This window comes from Mauremys mutica, chromosome 22, assembly GCF_020497125.1.
Source record: "Mauremys mutica isolate MM-2020 ecotype Southern chromosome 22, ASM2049712v1, whole genome shotgun sequence".
Classification (NCBI taxonomy): Eukaryota; Metazoa; Chordata; order Testudines; family Geoemydidae; genus Mauremys; species Mauremys mutica.
This window is the reverse complement of record NC_059093.1, coordinates 3,175,653-3,198,908: the sequence shown is the minus strand read 5'-3', so window position 1 is coordinate 3,198,908 and position 23,256 is coordinate 3,175,653. Positions and strand designations below refer to the sequence as shown.

At 46.2% G+C, this 23,256-nt stretch overlaps 1 long non-coding RNA gene across 4 annotated transcripts in view; it reads left to right on the top strand.

Annotated features, from left to right (window-relative positions):
* The window catches only part of LOC123354760, a 99,409-nt gene that overhangs the window by 6,927 nt on the left and 69,226 nt on the right, over window positions 1-23,256 (top strand). For all 4 annotated transcript variants that reach the window (XR_006574864.1, XR_006574868.1, XR_006574867.1 and 1 more), the window contains exon 2: window positions 14,269-14,353. This is a non-coding gene — a long non-coding RNA (uncharacterized LOC123354760). The remainder of the gene's footprint in view (window positions 1-14,268; window positions 14,354-23,256) is intronic.

Below are 23,256 nucleotides of genomic sequence, written 5' to 3'. Positions count from 1 at the left end.
TCTTTTCTTTTGCTTGGCTTCATGTTCTAGGTCTGCCTTGTTCAGATTATAAGCTCTCAGGGGCTCACTTTTTAATTTAACATCATTGAAATACTATGCAGCAGTCACATCACTCTGCATTTTATTATTAATGGCAGAGCCCAACAAAGTGCTGGAGTGAGCTGTCCTTGGGAGCCTCAGGTGGAAAATAACGTACCTAACACATTCATAATTGTTAATGAATGAAGCCTCACTATTTGGGGGCATCACTGTTTTCCCTTCTACAGACAAGGAAACTGAGGCAGTCTTGCCTTAAGGCAACATAAGTCCCTGTCAAATCCAGGAATAGAACTCAGGAATCCGGAGTGCTAGCAGCCCACTGCACTAACCACTAGTGATCACTCAGTCCAGGGTTGAAGCCAGTCCTACTTCTCTAGTGAAGTCAATGGCATCCTTCCCACAGCCATCCATGGATGTCGGATCAGGGTCTTGATCAAGTTGCTTTGTACCCACTCTGAGTGAGTGAGATTCCACACAGGAAGAGATCCTCCTCCAGGGAAGCCACTGCCCAGACCTCATCTTTAGTCAGCATTGTCTGTGTGTAATCAGCCCTTTGGCAGGGACAAGATGGGGCCCTTGAAGGCAAGCCCCAGGACAGGTGGTCATCTACCTGAGTTCATGCTTAGGTTTCCTGAGGCCGTCCCCTCTCATGCACGCTGGTTTTACACTGAGTGACCTCAATCGACTTACTCCTGACTTACATTGGTGTGTGATAAAGGGCTTCGGCCCCTTATGTTTCCTTAACCAAGTTGGGTTACAATCCTGTTACTGTAATGTGAGGATAACAATCTCCCCTTGCCACCCAAGGCTGCAGTGAGTAGACATCTGTTATGCCTTGCAAAGGACTTGGAGATCCTCAGACAGGAACAAAGCCTTATTTTTGCTGTAAGGCAATGAGCTCCGAGTATGCTGTCACCTGTGTATGCCGTCCCAGGGGCCATAATGGCACAGCGTGTCTAGTGTCACTGAGAATTAACTCCTATGCTCCCTCTGGGCACTCTGGCAGCTTACAGGGCCTGGGAGTGAGATTTGTGCCTATGCAGAGGGCCCCCATCAGGTTTAGGTGGCCACAAGGGCTCTGAACTCCCTGCTCCAAGCCCTGCATAGGGGGCAAATAATATGTTAGAGCAACCCTAATTTGCCAGGCCTGGCCCTAAAATATGGGAACTGCAAAGGTGGCTTAAAGCAACCTCAGTCCCCCACGGTCCGGCCCCATACCCAGCACACTTGCGGGGTGGAGCGGGGCTGGGAGACGTGCTGCAGGGCAAGGCAGGCTGCATCCATGTACACCTACGGCAGGATGCTATGCTGCGAAAATAGCAGTGGAGAGGTGGCTGTGTCTGTGGGATCCATATCCTGGGGTTCTGGTGTGGCTGTAGGCCACTTGCCTAAGCAGCACCTCACTGTCTAGGCAGCTATTGACACCCGTGCTGGGTGGGCAGTGTCTGTACTCTTCACGCTGCCATAATGTAGGTCTGCCCTTAGGCTATGTCCACACTAGAGAGCTTACAGCAGCACAACTGTAGCAATGCAGCTGCACCACTGTAAGGTCTCTCGCTCGAGGCTGATGGGAGAGAGGGCTCCCGTAGACATCCTTCATCCATCCCCAATGAGCAGTGGTAGTTATGTTGGTGGGAGAAGCTCTTATGTCGTTCGAGGGGTGCAATATTCACACCCTTGAGCAAAGTAAGTTTTGCTGACATAAATGGTAGTGTAGAAATAGCCTTAGCCATTGCTAGAGTTAGACATCATATGAATCCTCCTGATTCACTTTTAAATTCCCAAAGATCATGGCACGTACCCAAGCAGACCAGTGAACAAGCCCACTCAGGCCTGCTCATTGCAGAGGATAAGCCAGGCAGGAGATGGAAGCTCCAGATTTCGTGGGCCCATGCAGTGGTCAGCACTGAAGGATGGGAATGGAGCTATCCAATGCTGGACAATCACAGGTGTGCCCAAGGATCTTGCATTGTCCGGAAGTAGGCAGCCAGGGTACAGCTGGGGTTCTTTTGTCCAGTTTGCCTAGTTACTATGGGGACTGTGCTGGAGGCTGTTTCACCACATTCCCCTAATAATAACTTCCCATTGAGGTTGTGTTGAAAGTGCTTCCTGGTGCCTTATCTGCCCAGGGATATCAGCAGCAAGGATCTTATCATGTTGTAATTACCAGGCCTATATTTGCACTAATTGGCTCTCTGGAGTGAAGTTACTTCCAATCTGTATATTATGGGTGCACAGCAGGAAGCGGTTTGGAGCTGAGCAGGTTGTGTGATGATCTGTCAAGGATCAGCTGTAACTACAAACAAGGAGCAGGGGATGGGGTGAGTAGGTAAAACAAATGTGTGTAATATGCACCCTTGACAGAGCTAGAGGGTGAATTCCTCTAACCCTACCCCTTGCCTAAGAGCATCTGCCATGGACTCCTTGCACCTTATGTAAATACTTGAGTCAGTTGCCAATATAGCAACATGGGACTTGAGTAGATTGGGACACCAGGAGCAGTAGGGTTACTGTGCACTCAGGAAGGGCCATGGCTTAGGAAAGCAAAAGGGACAGTTTTTACATATATCTGCAGGACTGTGCTCAGAATTCACTCCAGCTCAGCACACAAATCCAAATGCTCTTCACCTCTAAAAGCCCCCTGTGCGTTGTAGGCAGGATTGTTTTATATCCCATCGTGATAAAAAGTGCACAGCAATTAGGAAAAGTCCAGAGAAAAATATAGTCTCTGAATACTTACCAAGGTTTCAGAATTGACATTGTGCTCTGATGCTGGAATGTACATTTGGACTCTGCTTTACTCTGTAATTAGCCCATATTTGTCTCTGACTTCAACAAATATTTAGCAGTTTGGAGCTTGGGACTCGCATTACTTCAGCAGAGCAATAAAAAAAAATAGGTATGTAATTGAAATGCTGCTGGGCTCCTGTGGGACCCTAGTATGTTGCTTCACTCTGCTGAATGATAAAGATATGTTGCCCTGATCAGAGGCAGATAAGTAGGCTGGCTGAGGCTGAATCCCACAGGCAAGCCCTAATCTAGCAGTCTGTTTGTTAACTATCAGTCTTTTTGTGATATTTGGTTTGCATAATGTGATAATATAATAATGTGATCATTCTTTAAGGGGGAAATGAATCCAAATTAGGGGTAGTGGGGCGGAGGGCGGAGAAGCAATGCAGACAAATCTTTCTCCATTGCAGATTTTATCATATGCTAAATGAGCCAATTCTCAAGGCTTCATTTTGGGCCAATTTACTGCTGGTTTTGGAATCCACTTAACTATTAGTGTGAAGCAATAATCAGCTTGTGGTTGAACTCAGTACCATACATGCGTGTGTGTATCCTTTGTTAGTTAATGCTGATATTACAATGGATGCCTAAAGGTTCTCACTGAAACAGCCCATGCCTCAGAGGCTCTACAAGACACAGACAAAGGGTAGAAGATGTCTATGCATGTGTGGACAGATATGTACAGTAGCAGTCAGATCCTCAGCGGGTACAAATGGTGCAGCTCCATAGAAGTTAATGGAGTTACACTGCTGATGCAGTGTATGAGCTTAAGCCCTAGCCCCCATGTATGGAACAGAAACATACTTTCCCTGAATTCAGAACACATCAACAAAACTTCATCAATGAAATTCCATCTGGGGTCATTGTGCTTCCCACAGAAATGACCCCCACAGTTTCAAACAGCAATGGCATAATAAATGATATGATGACAATATAATGCAATGTTGCAAGCTTCTAACAAGCTGCTACCCTCACCCGAGAGTGGTAACAGTAGGGGCGAAGGACCTCCATGACTTTAAGATCAAGCTAGATAAGTTTATGGAGGAGATGGTATAATAGGATAACGGGCTTAGTCAATAGGTCAATTAAGTGCCAAACTGGTACTTAATTGGGTCAAATTGGGTCAATGATATGATATTCTTAACCTCTTTCAGAGGGTATGGCTGGAGAGTCTTGCCCGCATGCTCGGGGTTCAGCTGACCGCCATATTTGGGGTCGGGAAGGAATTTTCCTCCAGGGCAGATTGGCAGTGTCCCTGGAGGTTTTTCGCCTTCCTCCGAAGCATGGGGCAGGGGTCGCTTGCTAAAAGAGTGGGTAGATCGGCTAATGTGGCCTGCATCTTGCAGGAGGTCAGACTAGATGATCATAATGGTCCCTTCTGATCTTGAATTCTATGATTCTATGATTCTGTGTATTCTACATTTGGAAAGCACTTTGGGGCACTTTAGCATGAAACGCACTACATAAATACAGGTTATTGCTATTATACTCTATTCTAGTCACATCAATAAGTAACATTATCCTCGGGGGCGGGAGGACAAAACTGAAAATAATGCAGAGAATAAGGTAGGTAAGAAATAGGTTTTTTAATCTAGTCTCTGTACTGATATCAGAGCTCCGATGAAAATCAGAGAGCCAATCATGGTCCAGATTCTCACTAATCTCCTATCCCTGGGACATCCTCATCAAATTTTGGCTTGAAGGTTTCTTCACTCTGGTCAGTGGGGGCATGCTGCATTAATTAGATAGCTGATGTTACCTTTACAAAGGAGCTTTTATTTAGTTTTTTCTTTTCACATTTCTTAGGCAAAATTCCCTTTGAAATCAATGGGTGGGAGTTGAGTCAGTGTTAAGGAACCCATCATGCCAACACTTTGTTGGCTAATGTGTATGATCTCACTGACATCAGTGGGACAGATTGGCAGTAGTAGGTAGGGTGCTATGCCTTGTATGCGTTACGTTTTTACTTTAGCTAAGGACTTCACAATTTGATCCATTGTTACTTACTCAGAACACTTTTAATTTCAAGTGTTGAGTAGAGATGAGCCCTGAAACAAAATCCAGCATCCAGACAAGTCCTCAAACTTCAGGAAAGTTTAAATCTACATCCACATCTTGAACACGGTCTCAGCTTAGCAGAGCAGAGACTGGCCTATCTAGTTTTTATTCTTTTGAGAGTTACTCCAGATGCTACTCTTATTATGCACAGTCCTTTCTTGATTCTTACTACTTTCCAGAATAATATCCTGCACACGTGAGTTTCACAGGTTAATTATTTATTATAAGTTTCCTTTTATTCATTTTAAATGTATTGCCTTTTAATTCTATCGAGTGCTCACTTGTCCTTGCATTATGGAAAAAATTAAATATTATTGCTGCTAATGGGAACAAATTGAATTAGGCAGAGAAAATATGCCTGGAGGGAGAAATTCAGAAATTGGTCTGGAGTCCTTCCTTTGGCAGAAGGAACAGTTAAGTGGTAGCTTTCCCCACACACTGTGCCCTGCCCATGTGACTCAACCCTGACTTAGAAGGGTGTCAGGGGAGGTTGGCCTCCATTAAAACCAAATTCTTCATCTCTCTGCTAAGTTTAGTGGCAAGGAGGACAATCAGTGCTACTTGGGATACTAGATTTTATGACATAGAAACCTGTCCATTAGGCCAGTGTATATTGAAGTCTGGGCTGTCCCCTGCTCTCTGGGAGGAGTGCTGGACAACTACCTGGGAGTCAGAATGGCTTCAATTGTTATCTAGAGTTTTGTTGGTAATTAAGTGTCTACCTGTTGGTGTTTTTAAAAAAAAAAACCTTCATAATATAAAGCAAATATAACTGATGCAGCAGTGTCTGCGTGGGTTTGCAGAAAGCCTGAAACAGTATCTCTGAGATGTGAATTGTCCCATTCATTTCAGATGCTAATGATACTTTAAATATCAACATTGTTAACTGCATCACTGTTCACCAAAGCATGTAAGAAAGAAGGATGATCATATTCTGAAGCTCTACACCAGTGTTGAGATGTGTGAGCCAATAACAATACATGGTGAGGTGGTAGGGGAGTGGGAAGGAAGGGAAAATTGTTTGTTTTTCCTGAAGTGTGGGCTCAGCTTTTGAAAGTTAAGGAAATATTGCATTATGCAGTGGACTAAAACTCACTAAGCCATCTTGGGCAAACCACTGGACAGCTGTTAGAGGAATGACTTTTGAATGTTTTCAGCCTAGGTTGGCTGGGCTAGATCTGAAAGTAGAAAAAGCCCAAGCACCAGTCTCCTGAGCCACTCAATCCCTTGGTCTACTGAGCATTCAATAGGCCAGCTCCTCAGCTGGTGTAAAATTGCATAGCTGCATGGCCTTCAGGGGATTGATGCCACTTTACTCCAGCTGAGACTGGCCCGATACTTGTCTCATTTCACTACAGTATGTTTCAAGTGGGACATTAATGGTTCCTCAAATTTGGCTCAGGAACAACGGTGCTAGTTTAAAAGCAATCCTTAATTTCAACTCGGCTGGGAAGGTCTGGACGGTCTGGCAGATCCCCTCCCTTGTTCTGACACATGATAGCTCAATATTTCTCTTTTGCCCTCCTTCTCCTCCTCCTTTCCCAGACTCCAGCAGCCCTTGGAAACTGACCTCTCTGAAACTGAACTAAGCACAAGGTCACTGGGGGAAGGTTCCATAGTGCCAAAGGGCCAGCCCTCTTCCAAACTCCTCACCAGCCTCACATCAGCAGGGAACTGAGACAATGTGCCTTCCTCACTTGTGGAAAATTCCACGTCCTTTTTGTGTGGAGGGGTTTCTTCTGATGGGCTCTCATCTCACTCGAGCCCAGGTCTCCAGAATGACAGACTGTTGTGGGGGGAACTTTCCCCATATTGTGCATCTTGGACAAAGCAGCAATAACGAGTTCTCAATCTGCTTTGGAGAGGGTTCATTATACTGTTCCCTGCCCAGAGCACCTTTCCCTATCAGCCTCTCAGGGTTTTTCATAGCTATATCTCTCTATCTTATACCTCTGGGTGAATGTGGGACTCTTTGATCATCTGGGATTACAGCGGGTATTATGAGCTTTCAAACAGTGCATGCTTCTGATTCAAAAGTGGGTCATGTACGGCAGTGTGCTGGAGATGCTTTGATGTGTAAAGAAAGGGAAGGAGGGCTGGGGGAAGGAGGATTGGGGAACTCGCTGCTTGCTGGTACTATTCAAATGCCAGTGAGCACCTGTCCAACTGAACTGCTTTTACAAGTGCAGTGCTGGGAGTTTGACCTGGCACAGTAGCTGCTCTGTACTGATTCCCTAACTACTTTCCATGTTGCAGCAATTACTGATGGCTGCACCACTGCACAGCTTGTGACAGAGGAATGACAGGCACAGCTGTGGGGAACAGGAAAAGAAGGGCCCAGAGTCAATGCAGAGTGGCTGTAGCAGAAGCATGTAGTCCAATGTGGTGTCCCCAGCTCAGTCATGCTGTCTTTTCTCTGGGCCCTTCTTTTCCTGTCACCCAAGCTGTGCCTCTTTCCTCTGTTTGGGATCCTTAAATAATGGGAGCTTTACACACATGCAAGCTGTAGCAGTGTAGATAATGGCAAAAAGAGAAGCTGCCACAGGAGAACTGACCCTTGGGCCTGCTTCTCCATTGCCCTGCATATTGTGCTGTCATTGACACCTGTACAAAACGAGTGTCTCTCATTACCATTCGGGCAGTAATGTTTTGTGCTGTGAATTACATCACAAGCTGCAAGGCTGCGGAGAATCAGACCCTCTATTTTCCCCTTCACATATTCTATTAGTCTGCTTTGTGCATCAGATGAAATCATGTAACAGCTGTTATTCTACAAGTCCACTATTATGACTCTACCTGCATTCCCCACCTCACTGGTGTATGTAACAAACTCATAGAAAAGACTATTAATTACCCAAAAAGAAAAAAATCTTTCTTTTTTTAATGAGCTTTAATTAAGGTGCTTCCTTTTTCTAAAACGCTTCTTACTTTGGCGATAGCAACAACACTTCAGAGAACTCCAGACGGTTCTGGCCGTGAGTAAAGATGAAATGAACCAACTTGTCAGATAGCTCCTTATAAGGGCATGAAAGAGAAACCTGAAGGTCAGAGGTCAAATGAAAGATCACTTAGATTCGCAGAAATATCAACAAGACACTAATTGGACTGAAAGAAGGAGACAGATGGAAAGAAACACAGCAAGAAAACAGCTTTGGAACAAGCATCATTAAAAACACAAGTTTGGGGAAGAAAAAGGACGGAGCATTGGTGCAGGAGATACGAATGGGGTCACCATCTGTTTAACTTGCAGGGTGGAAGGTTTGGGAATTTATGGGTGGACCAAGTCACACATCAGCCCCTCTCTGCACATCCGATTCCTTGTGGAAATTGGTTCTGGGGGATGGGCTCTCCATAGAAACTACTGAATAGGAGAAGGCCGGAGAGCAATACGCATTAATATATACCTGTGCAAAGCCAGTATAAAGTCCTACCAAACGGCAATGGTTGCATTCCACACCCCTTCACATGAGGGCAGTTAACACAGTGATGAAGCTGGCCCAGGACATTCAGGACTCATTGTGACAAATGACAATTTTCTGCAACATCCTTGAAAAACAGTGTGAATTAAGTTTGTGTCTTTGGAATCCATTAAATGCAAAGGTTCTGTGTTATTGTGGGTCGATGTGAATACTCTAGGGGGCAGAGGGATGTGAATCCTGAACTTCAAAGGACTGTACTGAATGATGCCAGACAAGAATAGACTTTTGGGACACAGTGTCATGTGGTTTGCCTGGGGAGGTGAAAGCAAATTTCCCATCTCTGCTTATGCAAAAACCCAGCCTTTTGCAGCTAAGCCCCGGGGAGAGTACCATTGTCTGCTATTTACCAGATAGTGCTACTCTCTATAAACTTGCACCTGAATCTGTGGGGTTCCTGGAGTCTCAAGATCAAAGGCTCCAAGCTGTATAAAGGAAAGATTGAGCTATTCATGGCTATTCTGGCTCTGAATCTGAGACAGTTATGAATCTGTAACCAAGGGGAAAACTTAAAGCCTGAGATTGGAGTTGGGAGTGACCTCTGGCAAGCTTTGTAGCATGCATGTAGGTTCTGATATTGCTTTTAATGGGTTTTCTCTAATGCTTTTACTGTAAGAATAAATGTACTTGCTTGTACAGAGCTCTGCTAACCTGTAAGTGCAGGCAATTAGATGTTCATAGACTTCAGAGAAAGCAAAGCACAGATGCTGGCTTGTTTAGGCAGTCAGGCTTGCTGGGCATATCAGTGTAGGCAAGGAATTCTGATGGCTGAGGAGCCTAGAGTGTGGGCCCTTGGTGAACCACAGAGGGGGAAATACAGGTACAGTTTCCCTGAACTGTGACAGATATTCTGGCTGGTTTTGCTACTGGAGAGACCTCCACTGCTTGGACAAGGATGTTTAACCAGTAATCAGCCCTAGGACCATACTAGGCCTGAGGCAATTTTCCTTTCAAGGAGAAACTCAGAGGCTCATGATGTGAGGTCAGACTAAAGAAAAAATGGGGGGACTGTTCTTAGAAATGTGTAAAGCTCCCCTTCGTGGTTGGTTGGTGGCAGGATTTGCCTATGGAGAAATAGCTGAGCAGGCTTGCATGGGCTTCATTTCCATGCCCTCTTCTTGCAGAGTCTTAATGCAGAGGCTGCTGCATTACAATGAAAAGCAAATCATATGGGGGTGTGTGGTCTTCTCTCCTATGGCAGTGACTTGAGCGAACATGGCTGGTTGCAAAGTGTCTTTGTGATAAATGACCGAAGTTTATCTCATTCACAGTAACTGTGTAAAGACCGGCGTGGCGCTGCCGGGACTGCAGCCCAGGAGGAAGAGAGAGTGTAAGACAAACCCAGCCCTAGGAAGGGATCGAAGAGGAAGCTAACGAGATTGTAGCCCTCCACTGAGCCCCATGTTTTGGGCAGCCCTTGTGGTGAGGCAGGTGCAGCCAGCCAGCCACCAGGGACAGCTGGAGGCACGGCCAAGTGAGGCACAATCCAAGGGGCTAAGCCAAGTGCTCAGAAGTCATTTTTAATTTGCCAGCAGCAAGACATGTGAGTTGATCCATTAGGGGCTGGTCCAATATTTCCATTGACTTCAGTGGGCCATGGAGCAGGCTCATAGCTAGCTGTGTGGGGTTTTCAGGGAGTTAAGTTAGACCCTTGCTCTAAAACAATAAGGCGTTAAAAATAAGCCATGAACATGGAGCATATTGCGCTAAAGCATTTCCTATTTCCAGGCCATAACCATTAACTTCAAGCTTTATCAGCAAGTAAGACAGAGCTTATGGTTTGAGAATCTATCACTCCTATTGCTTTTCTGAATGGGCCATTGGAACGTATAGGCTGCAGCAGCAGGCAAAATAACCTTTGTAAGTTATGATGATTGGTTCCTCCCAACTCATCCCTGTGCTGGGGGCACGTTTTCGTTTTGCTTTTGCTACCATCTGGCAAAAGCCCAGCTCAAAACAGAAATCATTTACATTGAGGCCAGTCAACCTAGCTTCACGTTTAGCTACTCATCTGCTAGGTTAATAATTCCAGGCTGTGACAACGCTCCATTTGATATATTTACACCCACCCTCCTTTCACACCTTCTCTCGCCTTTCCCTCTGGGGAAGCCAAGAGCAAGGTGGCGTTCAAGGGATGGTCAATAGTTAGCCTTCTCCCAGTGCTACTTCTCTTATTTATAATCCCTGCCCTCCTCTCCCACCTCCAGGAGCACTTGATTATGAGCCATGGAGAAGTGCAAAGCGCTCCGTGAACTCCTTAGGTCAGCGCTGGTCTTCCTGAGATGAACAGTGTGAACAACAGTGACAAGTAGCCAGTGGCTGTTGCACACAGTGGCCTGAGCTCTCCATCTGGTCTGTGGGTACTTCATTGTAAATCACTGGGCCATGCAGGGAACTTACTTTTATTGCACGGTGCCATAAATTGGCATCCTTTCATCGGGTGTTGTGTTTGAAACACACCTCTTCCAGATCAGTAGAAAATCTAATTCCCAGCCTTGTTTCATGTACTCTGGGAATCAAGGAAAAAAGGCATAAGATGGTCTGGCCCTTTAATGCAGGAAGGAACTGGGTCCTGTGACTCCACCTACTTTCAGAGAAGTCCCCCAGACAGAATGTAGAAAAGAGCCAGACAGAGTTAACCCTTTGTGTAACTCCTAGGGGAGTCAGTGGAGGGATGAACTAGCCCCAAGATACCTCAGACATGTTGAAAATCCCTGTTTCATTGGTTTTTTTTACATGTGCATTCTCTCCCCTCTGATAGGAGCTTGACAGACAGCTGAGTCCTAGTCACAAATGTGAATTTGGCTCTATCTGCTTAGCTAATCATAGCATATCAGAGCAGGGCATGTGCCAGATGATGGGGTGGTGGGAAGCTGGAGTTGGCCAGAAAAGGCTAGAGCGTTTCAAATTTTTGAAGAAAAAAATACAAAAAAGGGAAAATGTTCCCCACAAGATTAATGCATTTTTTTCAACTAGGCCTAATAACCTATATTGTTCCTTAGAAGCCAGATCACCTGGTGAAGTTTGGCATACATGAGTCAACAGACCTATTTCAGCTGAGAATCTGGCTGGAAAACTTGACCTTCGTATTCATTTAATAAGCTAAAAGTAACTAGGGTTGGGGACCTTAGATTCTGGCCAATAAGTGGACTCCCCAGGGCACAGAAGGAGAATCTTCCATGGCAAGAGCCATGGGTCCTCAATGATTGTGGGTGGTGAAGACAGGCTAGCAGGCGTGAGCATAGATGGAATCTGCATCAGCACCACATCTGTTTCTGGCTCAGGTGCAGAACTGGTTCCTTCAAGTACTTCTGCGTCAGGCCAACTGCTGCAGCCCATGCTCCCAGGTGGCCAAACAAGAAATCCGAAGAAGTGGGTATTCACCCACGAAAGCTCATGCTGCAAAACGTCTGTTAGTCTATAAGGTGCCACAGGATTCTTTGCGGCTTCTACAGAACCAGACTAACACGGCTACCCCTCTGATACTAAACAAGAAATAGACACCCATGTATAGAAGATGATTTCGATCAAGATGGGCCTACAGAAGAGAGGATATGGATAAGTTGACAGTTCCAAAGATGTCGGCAAGCTCCATGGATGAGTTTTGTTTACTCTCAACCTCGCACTGTCCATCAGGTACTCCCTGCCAGGAAACACCTTTAGCTTCTGGGGCTGCAGCTTCTTTAATCCCTGCGCATGGCAGGGACCCCTTGGTGACAACGCCAAGCAGAATTGGGCTACTACGATCCTGCCCATAAACCTTGGCTACTTTAAGGAGCCCTGGTGCAGTGGATCGAAGACCATGTGGTGGCTTTAGTCACTCCTCAGAAAGATAGAGGACTGATACAGGACTTAGTCTTAACATGCTTATACATGTGCCAAGTTCTACGGCTGGCCTAACACCACCTTCAGGGTTGCATCATTGGGATGGGTTGCCTTCTGGGAAATAGATGACCCCCCGATCTCACTTGTTATACATAACACCGACAAGGTTGACAAGACTAAATACTTCGGGGCTGTCCTTATAGCACTTTCCTGTATTCCTGACTAGCAGTGGGGAAGACCTATGCCAAGCTTGGATCCTCATAAAACAAACATCCAGTGGCTACAGCAGTATAGCTTGCTTGTGGGGAGTGAGGAGGAGTGTATGTGGCTGCTGGAGACTTACCTTCCCCATCAAGTCCTCTCTAAATTCTGCCCAAGTCCTAGCCAATTTCTGAGACAGACAAACACAATGAGACTTGATGTGTTTTCCTTCACCCATCCCCCCGACTCCTCCTGTTTCTCAAATGAACTCCAAGAAATGAATCGTCCCTTTGTGTGACAGCAAACAGATATTTCACAGGCACTCCCATGGGACGGCGCTTGGCAGCATGCACACGCACAGCTTTCATGTTTCCAAGTGTATTTAATGTGCGGGGCCCGTTGCAGCTCAAGGACGGCATTTCAAGTTGGGCAAAAAGACTGAAGCAAAGTTTTGATTGCTGAAAGAAACAGATTCTTAACAGACTTGATTGATAAAACATCACACTTGGGCCGATTAAAGCAGGCAGCTCAGAAGTTTTTGCGAAGAAAGGAACAATTGATTTTTGGTGTCGTACTTCCATTAGATCCCCAGAATAAGACTGCTGAAGCTTTAAATATTTATGAAGGTGAAAACTGGTTGGGAGCTCCAGAGGCATGAGAGTACAAAGCCTTAGGACCTGCAGACAGATGGTGTTGGCTGCTGGTTAGAAATGAGGTCCAGGGGTTCTGCTTTACTGGGCAGAGAAAGAAATGGAGCAAGTCTTTAGCACAGTTGTGCAATATTTGGTTAACGAGGGCATGGTAGGGGTAAATAGGGTGTCATTTCGCCATCTCCTTGCAAGTTATCTTGGATGCAGTTCACTGAGAAGTGTTGCGCTGGGAATTTGGCTATTTACCAGATAGTGCTACTCTCCATAAATCCGCACTGGCATTTTATGCCATAGGCCCAGCATGGAGAATTCCGCATCTTCCTCCTTGGCACATCATGGAGGTACCTGTAGAGAAGTGACCTGCACCTGCTGACAGAATCTGTAATACAAACACCTACATTTGCCCTTAATCCTTAATTAACCCTCACCACATCCCTATGAGGGCTTGATCCTCTGAGCTCCTACTGCCAATGGGCATTGGGAGTTGATAGATCCTTGTGGCACTCCTCTGTATTCCTTCTTCAGCATGGGGAACTCGTTGCCATAGGATGTCATTTCAGTCCCTTCCAAGAGCACCTCTGCATCAACTTGCTAGAGAGATGTGATGAGGCTTAATTAACTATGGCCAAATTGCAAACCACTTACTCAAATTACTGAACAGTTATTCCTACGTGTTGGCTATTTGCGGAGTAAAGCACTATTCAGTGTGAGTAAGAGCATCAGATTTTGGCCTTATATATAAGTGCAAAGTATTTCCTGTGGACTAATAAAAGGCAGGTTGAAAGTCCCTGTTTCATTGATTTTGTGTGTGCTCGAATATGCTCTTGTCAGGCACTATAGCTTAGCTGATATACACACACACACCCATTGTACAATACCTTAAAGTATCTATGCAAATTGGATCTTAATAGCATTCAGATAAATGGTTTAAAGAAGAAAAGGGATACAATAGTGTGTCAGAGTTCATGTTAGAGGCTCTACCTCCCAAATTGGCTCACAGAAATTAGCAAGAAGGAAGGAAGGATCAGACAAAATAATAAACCTGCTTACCTGCTCATTAATTTAATCTTTGCTTTCTCTCCTTTTTCTCATAGCTTTTGTGGTTTCTATAACTGGAATAATGACAAAATTGCAAAGTCCTAGATGAAAGGGAGACTAGGTCTGGAAGCACAAAGATTAAAGAAGAGTTTTTAGGATTTGTCTTGGATTATTATTTTTTTATCTTTCAGGTTTGAGATGGCGATTCCCTGCTCGTCTCACAGCTATTCATCTGGGTGTACTTAGAGCGCAGAAGCAGATCATAGAGGCTTTTGGGTAAGTTCCCTACATTTTTCTGAGGACATTATTGAAAATACTGATTATCAATGGAGCAGGCTGCAGGAACCTTGTCTATCTCCAAAAATAAAGTTTCTTTTAGCTGTATTTGTAACAGAGATGGATCCAGACATGCCCCCTTCCCCAGATTGAAACACCCAAACCTTGAAATAGTTCAGATTCAAATTCTGACTTTGTAGTTTGGGCTTATTTTGCCTTGCTATACGTCTGAAAGAAGGATTACATAACCACAGCTGGGTAGTGTCTTTGAATAGGAGGTTTCTTTCTGTGGTCTGCTGCTTGTTGAAAAATGGTTACCCTAGTCCTGGACGGGTGACCCAAAGGAGTATTTGAAAGCATATGCCCATGTCAAGTTAGTTTTCTCTTCTTGAGGCTGGGGATAGGAGCTGGTGAGGTTGATTCTCCTGTTTGCTCAGCAGGTTGTTCTGTGGCTATGCACATTTACCTGTTACGCAGGCAGAACTTTCCTTTAGCCTAGCCTGGGCATCTCTGAGCTGTAGTTAGGTACATTTCTGGAAATTGGAGATGGAGTAAATAGGCATTTGCAGAGTGTCAGACAAGGGGGAGGTGAAAAAGGGAAAAGCAATTTCTAAATCACTCTGGGTCAGATTCTACCACCTCACTCATGTTGCTGTCTACCTTACTCAGTGATCTGCCCACTGAGTTCACGGGGGCTAGTGGCAGAGTGAAGGTATGGCTCCATGTAAGAGTGGAAGAAACTGGGGCTTGCTATGCGGACAAAACTAAAGATAGAAGGAAGGCCCTTATCAATGGTGTAGCCTTTCCCTGGCGGAGGGTCTGTATTTAGCTAGAACCATAAAGCTATGCTTTCGATAAGGTGAGGAATATCTCAAGAACAGCTTTTCTCATTGGATGTGGCTCTCCCAGTCCTGTCTGGAAGCAAAACCAAAAACGCTTGGCTCAGATTTGGGGAGGAGGGAAAGAGAAAATTCTCCTTTGCTCTGCACATCAGTGCACAACCCTGCCGAAGCAGAAGTGTAGCCTTTAACACCCATATTGCACAGGATAATGACAACAAGGTGCAGGGTAATGAGGAATCAGACCCAGGAATTGTTTTAGCTTTTATTGCGGACTTTTCACAAAACCTGCAGGGGAAAGAGTCCCCAGAGAGCTCCTCATGAGTTCTGCACATGTACAGCCCCCTGATTCCCAGGGAACTGGGGAGGGCTCAGACAAAGCCCGTCTGCAATCTAGATCTCCCTGACATGATCATCAGGCACTTCCTTGTTGGCTGGCTGCTCTTTCATGCAGAGGAGACCTGAAGCATCAAATCAGTGAAGCTTTCAGATGGAGAGAGAGCTGAGCCAGGCTTGGAATATGATTTATGATTTCACGGAGCATCTGAAGCGTTGTGGTTGGGTTTTGTATTGTAATTGCCTTTCAGCAAGTAGTATCCAATTAGGTGACCCCCCTGGGTCCCTCTATTGATTTTTCTTTTTTTGAGGGGAAGGGGGTGTAGTTTTTTCCATTACTGTCAGTAGCAGTACCGTCTAGGCTGGGATGAGGGACCCCTTGTGAGAGCAGTGACCTCACAAGGTGTCTCAGGGACCACTTAGGAGGCTCCAGGATCTTGGCGGGGGGGGGGTTGGGGGATAACTTATTGTCTGGTAGAGGCAGCTGCAGTAAGTGAAGCCAGAAGGAAAACACCTCAGATACTACAGCACACAGCTGCTACATTCCCAGTGGCCGGGTTTGCAGCCTACTTCTCCGGTCCATGACCAGCAAGGCAGCTCGATTCACTGGGGAGAGGCGAGAAAGCGGACCCAGCGGGAACTACAGCCATGCTCCTTTGAACCAAAAAACACATAGGAACATATTAAGTAAGCCATGAGATGCCAGCAGGGAAGGGGTTAATATAACTATTATGTTACAGTAATGCTTGGTGCCTCAGCTGAGCCCCATTGCACTAAGGGCTGGACACACACCTAGTGAGAGCTAGGCCCTGCCCCAAAGAACTTACACTCCACCTCAGCCTGGTCTTACTCTGAGATACTTGCCCAAGGTCCCCAGTTGGCTCTGTAATGCCAGCAACAGGTTGAACTTGCTGCTGTGCTCCTGCCCTCAGGCAAGAATGGTATGAGAAGGGCGGCCAACCAGCGCTCCCACTCCGGAGGCAGCCTTGCCAGAAGAGCACCCTGTAGAGAAGACTGGGAAGCACCATGGCTAGAAGCTATCAGGAGCATGTAGTAATCTTGTATAAGGTGAATTCTCGGCTATCAGACATGCCCCAGCTCTTAGGCCAGAAGACCGGTCTTCCTTCCAGCGTAACCCCCCCCACACACACACACTATACTGTATGCTAACTTAGACCATCCGTTGGATTTATGCAAACTTTATTGAGCACTTGGGATAATTAATTTCTCTAAGTTTCAGCACAACTTCTCCACACTCTTATGGTGCAACATGAACTGTGTGCTTCACTCATTGGCCATAACAGCGTAGAATGGCCAACTGATCAAAACTGCAGGCTTCACTCACCCCTCCTGACAGGTTCCCCCCGTAATGGGCCTGTGAAATTCCACAGCTGATCGGTGACTGGAGCAATGCTGTAAGTTTCATCTCTCCCTTGCATGACACCTCTTTTGAAATGAGACCAGTAGTAAAAGGTTCATTTCTCAAGAGCTTCTACCTCCCACCTCTCATTAAACAAAGGGGGGCCCAGGATGATAGACAACTGTGCTGATTAATTGAAGAACTCTAATGCCCCTTGTTTTACATAATAATATAAAGTTTTATTCAGAGACAACAGCCTCGTACATCAAAGATTCCTCTCTCATTCTCAATTTTTGAGCCCTTCTCCGTGCAATTAATGCAGAAAGATCTAAAAGTTACACAGAGCAGCCTGCCGATAATATCTTGAACTGTGAAGCAGGACTCACTCTGCTCTGCAGGCAGAATCACAAAAGCTGCTTTGCTGGATATTCCTTGCCTGCAGGGTCCCATTCCACTCTTGTTAGTTTGTGTGTGTGTGTATAATGTGTAAAAGGAGAAATTGCTCGAGCTGCCACAGTGACTGGAGCTTGCAATGCTCTTTATCCCACAGAGCTGGCGTAGCTGGCATGGAAGGGAGTTCGGAGAAGGAAGTAATGTAATTGACTCTGGAATATCAAAGCCATGCCGGGAAAGCTTGCATCAGGCACTGCACAGATAGTTTGGGACAGACTCTGATGCCCTTCCTCACGACAAGTAGCATCTTGCTTGATGAGCGGTCCCATGGAAAGCCGTGGGACTAATTGCGGAGTAGTGTGCACTGCCATGCGATTAAGGTCAGACAAATGTAAACCTTTGGGCTCATGGCAAAGCCAGTTAACTCATAACCATCTATGGGGCAGTGAGTTGCTCTGCTGCCCCAGGAGCAGAGCAGGGAGCGAATCTCCTGCTTCAAGAGTGATGTGCCCTTTGTCCTCCCTACGCTTGGCACAGAATACATCTCCTGTGCACTAGTGCCCCTGCTGTGTTGGAGAGGAGCCAAGGTTCCACTGGCTCCTGCCTGCCCACTCTCCTCCACCTGCAGGGGATGGGGAGTCTTTCCACTGACTTCTAGGGCCTCAGGTCAGGTCCCATATCCCAGGCCCTATCCAAGCCCCCTTGTGTTCTCCATCACAGCTGGTCTTTTGGCAGAAGCCTGAAAATATTTTTTTCCTCTCTAGTTGCCACTTGGCCACTAGATAATGATGATTTGCCTCCACTGCTTGTTTTTCAATGAAGCACGAACCAGCATGGAGTAGTTAGAGGGGAGCCCATCTGGGATGGCACTGTCTAGGAGAGACAATGGGGGGTGAAAGCAGCAAAGAGTCTTGTGGCACCTTATAGACAGACGTTTTGGAGCATGAGCTTTTGTGGGTGAATACCCACTTCATCAGATGCATGTAGGGGAAATTTCCAGGGGCAGGTATATATAAGCAAGAAGCAGGCTAGAGATAATGAGGTTAGTTCAATCAGGGAGGATGAGGCCCTCTTCTCACAGCTGAGCTGTGAAAACCAAGAGGAGAAACTGGTTTTCTAGTTGGCAAGCCATTCAGTCTGTTTAATCCTGAGCTGATGGTGTCAAATTTGCAGATGAACTGAAGCTCAGCAGTTTCTCTCTGAAGTCTGGTCCTGAAGTTTTTTTGCTGCAGGACGGCCACCTTAAGATCTGCTACTGTGTGGCCAGGGAGGTTGAAGTGTTCTCCTACAGGTTTTTGAATATTGCCATTCCTAATATCTGATTTGTGTCCATTTATCCTTTTCCTTAGAGACTGTCCAGTTTGGCCGATGTACATAGCAGAGGGGCATTGCTGGCATATGATGGCATATATTACATTGGTGGACATGCAGGTGAATGAACCAGTGATGGTGTGGCTGATCTGGTTAGGTCCTGTGATGGTGTCACTGGTGTAGATGTGGGCAGAGTTGGCATCGAGGTTTGTTGCATGGATTGGTTCCTGAGTTAGAGTTACTATGGTGCGGTGTGCAGTTGCTGGTGAGAATATGCTTCAGGTTGGCAGGTTGTCTGGGCGAAGACTGGCCTGCCACCCAAGGCCTGTGAAAGTGTGGGATCATTGTCCAGGATGGGTTGTAGGTCCCTGATGTGTTGGAGGGGTTTTAGCTGGGGACTGTATGTGATGGCCAGTGGAGTCCTGTTGGTTTCTTTCTTGGGTTTGTCTTGCAGTAGGAGGCTTCTGGGTACACATCTGGCTCTGATCTGTTTCCTTATTTCTTCGTGCGGGTATTGTAGTTTTGAGAGTGCTTGATGGAGATTTTGTAGGTGTTGGTCTCTGTCTGCGGGGTTAGAGCAGATACGGTTGTACCTCAGTGCTTGGCTGTAGACAATGGACCGTGTGGTGTGCCCAGGATGGAAGCTGGAGGCATGAAGGTAGGCATAGTGGTCAGTAGGTTTTTGGGACCAGACTTCAAAGAAACTGCTGAGCTTCAGTTCATCTGCAAATTTGACACCATCAGCTCAGGATTAAACAAAGACTGTGAATGGCTTGCCAACTACAGAACCAGTTTCTCCTCCCTTGGTTTTCACACCTCTACTGCTAGAACAGGGCCTCATCCTCCCTGATTGAACTAATGTCGTTATCTCTAGCTTGCTTCTTGCTTGCTTATATATACCTGCCCCTGGAAATTTCCACTACTTGCATCCGACGAAGTGGGTATTGACCCACGAAAGCTCATGCTGCAAAACGTCTGTTAGTCTATAAGGTGCCAAAGGATTCTTTGCTGCTTTTACAAGAAAATCTGAGTGACACGGGAGCATGATAGCAGTAAGTTTGAGCATTTTATAGAACACTTCATGAATGTTAGTTCAGCTTCCCAGCATCCCTGTGAGCTGGATAACTATTTTCCTCATTTCACTAATGAGGGAACTGAGGCACAGAGGAGGAGACTTTTCCAAGGTCACCCATCAGGTCAGTGGGAGATCGAGCATTGGAGCGCAGGAGTTGAGGGGTCCTGTATTACACCATGACTACAGCTGAGCTCTGAGGATCCCAGGAGGAGAAAAGCCAAGGCATTTGCAGGTCAAGCTCCAAGTGCATGGGCAGACTTGCTGCGGGTTAAGTTTGAGGCACATTTGCAGAGCTGTGTAAGATTACAGGACTGGAATAGCAGGGATGGCTGTCAGAAAATTATTTCTCAAGTCAGAAGCAGGACTCTGTCAGTATTTGCATGAGTATTCTCCACTCACAGCTCTATCTGCATTTTGCCAGCTTTAGCTAGAACCAGAAGGACCAAATTCATGCCTCATGTAATGCCATTCTATTCAGTGGAATGCAATAGAAATGAATTTGGCCTCAAATGTGTTCCTCACATGAACGCTAAAATTTCCCCAATTTTGTATGCATCTGTCTTTAGGCAAATATCCACCCGCTCGCATGCAGTATATCACTGGACTTTGGTCAGGTTGCTGAAGGGATCAGCACCCATTTAAAGAAACAGGCCTATTAAAGGAGTTAAATTTTGAGGAGACTTACTGTTTCAGCAGGTTTCTATCGCCTTTTCCTCCTCATATAATTCAAGACACTTTTCTCCTCAGACTGAATGCTGCATAGATCTTGCTAGTGTAACCCACACAGCTCCTGGATGTGGTGTTCTGTCCCATCTAGTGGAACCAAGACCACTTAGAGAATGAGTCTGCTCTATGGCCCTAGCTGACAGCCTGTTGGCTCTTAGCTCCTGTAGTAGCGGCTCATGGGCTAAGCTCCAGAGGTTCCCAGTTCAATCCCTCCCACTGATGACTGGAGTCATTTGGCGTTACTGTCCCTTGTACCTTCTTAGGGACACAGTTCTTTGCAGGTGCAAATGCCTGGCTCTGGTGCACATTGCTGAGTGAATTTTTATGATTTTTCTTGTAAGGTGTTGTGGAAGCTGAAACTGCTGCCTGCCTCTCTCCAGCGGCCTGAGTATGGCACAAAGTGGCAACCTAGTCAGATTTACAGCCAGCTAGGAGAGATTCTCCGTGAGTTCTGGGTTTCCAATGGTCACCTGTGGTAGTCCCAATGATCTAAAATACTATTTGGTCCTAATTAGGACTAATTACCACTTAACCCAGAGAAGGGGCATACCCAGAGTGCCCAGCAGTTCAATACATTTACTACTGAATAGCCTCCACTAGAGCTAATTAAAAGGCAAGAGCTATAGGCTGTGCCGGCCGCTCTGCCAACTTGCGCTGAGTTTGTGTTAGAAGGAAGGACCTTGTGTAACGGAGCAAGCCAAGTGGTGACCCTCACAGCCTGAGGTCTGTGCCATTCCACTCGAAGCCTCCCTCACGGATGCGGTCCTAAAGGAAAGTCTGCTTCACTTGTAATTTTATTTTGATTATTTTTTCCTCCCTTCTGGTTCAGCTTCATCTCCAAATGTCATTCTCGCGCGCTCCCATTTTTCACCTTTGAAGAGACCTTTTCCTTTCCCTCCACTCCCTTGAGCGGTCTCTCCACGAATGTTTTTTCTGCATATAACACTGACCTTTCCCTCATCTCCATAGGACAAAGGCAGCTTGGCACTTCTCTAATGGGAATTGGCTCACGAAGTTCCAGTAATTGCTCCATCCTGAGTGTTTAACTGCAGAGTCTCATTCAGCTGCCACTGCCCTTTCCTCTCTTTGCCATTCTCTTACGACTTGGACAGGCTGAAAACAGATTGTGAATACGAGCCCCAATTAACCGTCCTTTGATCAGAACCTTTCTCACTGGGCCCGTTCAGTTTATTATTGTTTCCACCCTATTGCTTGGGAATCCTTCAGCCTGAAAAACCCTCTGGTGCAGCAAGCTTGGCTTTGCTGTTCCTGTTCCTGTGCAGAGACGCCCACTGCATGCTAAAAATGGTGAGGGGCTGAGATGCTCCCCACACCATCTTCTTTGCTCTCCCCATGGTGCTTTGCATTCACCCTGTCTACTTCCCACCCTGATCCAACTTAGAATTTGGGGCAGGAATTGTGTAGTGTGCTTGAACGCCCACATGCATACAACCTTGGCACTTATGTGGCTGCTTCGCTGTAGTATTTAAGCACTTCACAATTGTGAATGGGTTCATCCTCCGAATAGCCCTGTGAAGGGGATCTGATTAGCAATCGCCTTTTACAAATGGGGAACTGAGGCACCCCAAGGTTAAGTGAGTTGCTAACGGTCACATGAGAAGTCCATGGTAATAGTGGGATTTGAACCTACACCTCCCATGCCAGTGCCTTAGCCACACACTTTTGTCTTCCTGGCTGTTCCCCTGATGCCTTGCCAATGCAGAAGAATGGAGAAAGTCACCAGAACTGACCCTTTCTCACAAATGGCTTTGGTTTTGACTAATTTGGCATTTTGTGATTGGAAAAATACTGCATAAAAAATTTCCTAGTCAGCTCTGCTGAAAACAGTCTCTCCTCCAGCCCCAGAGACACACACAGAGCTAGGGACAGTAGCTCAAATTGCCCATTGCCAGGCAAGAATGGAAGGGGAGAGGTGTATTCTGAAATTAGTAGCACCACACAGGCCCTTACAGATCCCAGACATGACCTGGGAGCTAGTGACGTAAGTGTACAAGGGCTACTGTGCTCTGAGATGCACCTTTAATTATGTGGGGAGCTGCAATCTGTCTCTACCAGTTTCTGGGTGTCCTTTGATTGTCGCTCACATCTTGAGTAATCTGAGCTAGAGGGATAAATACACCAAGGTGCTGTAGCCAAGAAGAATGGTTGCAAGTTCTTGGCCAAGCTTAGATAGCTGCTCTACCTCCTTGTCTCTCCTTCCCTTATCTCTCCCCCACTCAAGCAGCATTACCCACATTATCTGAACTGAGTTTCACCCTAGTGCCAGACTGACAGTAGCAGTCCCACGAGAGTGTCCCTTTTCTTTTTCTCTGAGTGAGAGTGCTGGGCACCTAACCAGGTTTAAAGGATTTAAACATGTTTGGACAGAGCTGTGTGAATAATATTCATTTGGGACTGGCATGTGCACACACTGACTCAGGGAAAATAACATTTTCTCACTGCTACAATGAGGTTAAAGCAGCCTGTGGAGACGCAGGCTGCCTAGCTTTGAGAAACAAATATTGTTTCTTTGCACATGGGAGCCCACTGTGGATGCAGCCACATCCTTTGCCTTCAACTGCTTGTACAGCGAACCTTCAATGCCCATCTCTTCTCCCCTCTCCAGAGAAGTGGGGCCCAGTTGCTTTGTATCTAGCATCTGACAGAGCTGTGCAAGAGGCCTGGGTTGCTTTCTTGCTCTCTGGGTAGGTGAACATACACACATCTGAACTCACCCATGTACAGCTCCAGCTCCAAGACCATAGCAGAAACTCAAGTCCTGTCTATAATGGGGTTTGGGGGTATTTTTGCACTGAGTTACCTACAGCAATGCAACCCCCCCCACTGTAGATATGGTGCACAG